Consider the following 1744-nt stretch of genomic DNA (forward strand, 5'->3'; position numbering starts at 1 on the left):
CAGCCATGGATCGCGCCGGCCACTGCAGGAGGCCCGACGAAGAAAGATGGGAGGTAAGAATGAGTGAACGGCACTACCCTATGCTTTGCTTGCTGCAATCACTGACACGTAGAGAAAAGCACGAAGTCATTTTGCTATCTTCCGCGAAGTGGGAACGCTATAGGGCCTCCAAAACCAGGCCATAAATGGTTGTGGAGAGTGAGCGCCCGATATTAGTGGGCGATATAGTAATAATAACTGTCTTCTCAACGAACTTATATTACGCGTGCTCTGAAAGTGGGAGATATGCAACAGCATGCTTAAGCTAGGGTCGATACAGCAGTTCAGGTCCTTGGAGAAAATTAGCAGGAGTTATCGTTTTTAAACCTATTTTAATGTAAAAGATCGTACTTACTTTACCTCCGTGTCATTGCTGTTTTCTATACAATTCTTACTTGATATAAACTTTTTGTTCCTATGGACCTGGTGGTCTGCAGTTTCAGCTGTACGTTTGGCGCCAAATTCTTCGCGTAAAATTGATGAGCTTAAGCCGTGGCCTCCGCGATCAGTTCCGCTGAAACGGTGCGCTTGACCACGGAGGCCGTAGGTTTACCCCTACTTGCGGCGCTATTCGGGAGCCGCCACTTTAAATGGCAGAGGTAATTTCTTAAGCCTAATTATAATGAGCGAAGCACCCGCTGTGGTGACTCAGGGGTTAAGACCCTCAGTTGCTGAATCCGGCTCCAATCCTCTGCGATTTTTTTGGTGTGACATCACAACAAGAGGTCCTAGTCACTCACTGCTGAGTGATAAGCTTTATGTCACTCTTCGTTGGCTGAAGAACCAAGCTCGTAGAAAAGCCTCGCGCGTTGGCTTTATTTGAGCGAGCTGCGCGAGGCCAAATGATTTTGCATTCAAGAAACAGCTTAGCCAATCAGACCGCGTGGCCCGAACATGATAGGACGAGACGCTTGGTCGTTCGTAGTGAGTGCTGAGAGCTTTCGCACTAGAAATAAAAGACGTCACACGATGCTTATTGTGCAATGCACGTTTATTCAGCGACATGTGTTTGTGGTACGAAATATGTGAATGTAATATTGTTTCATCTTTACTGTTTGTATTTTTCACTTCTGCGGTGAACGTTCCCGCCACTGTGCCATTCTATGGGCGACACTGTACTCTCACTACTCAGCATGGCACTTTGTGGTGACTTCTTTCATAGTGGCCAAGTAGCATGCACCGTTACTCGGCAGACGTACTGATAAAATAAAGCTGAGAAGAAAGAGAAGCTGGTATCGATTGGCTGCCCCCCATTGTCACTAAAAACGAACTTTCTTAAGCCGGAAAAGAACTAACTAAATGCAGGTGTTGATATTTCCAGCCGATTGCACAAAGAAAATTGATTCGACGTCAGAGATTTAAGGGTGTGGATTCCAGGTGTCTGTTATGATCGGACTTCTAGCCGCGGTTCTTGCGGCTCCTGCAGCGGTCAACGTCTGAGTCGAGCGGGCGCGGACGAGCGCCTGACGCCCCTTTACAAGCCCGGTGCTGCTCCCCATGGTACCATGGCACTAAGGAAAAGCCACAGCGTCGGGCTTGTCAGAGCAGATGCCAGACATTATGAAAAACGAGCGAAGGGTACATTCCAAAATTCAGAAGAACGTGCAGAGTAACTGCGAATCGTCGGCTACAGATTTGGGATTGTCTTCAGAAGGCACTCAGAATTTCTGATATTGCATCTATACCTTTTAGCTAAGTTTAAACA

This window comes from Amblyomma maculatum, chromosome 8 (assembly GCF_055883805.1).
Source record: "Amblyomma maculatum isolate TAMU_Amacu chromosome 8, ASM5588380v1, whole genome shotgun sequence".
Lineage (NCBI taxonomy): Eukaryota > Metazoa > Arthropoda > Arachnida > Ixodida > Ixodidae > Amblyomma > Amblyomma maculatum.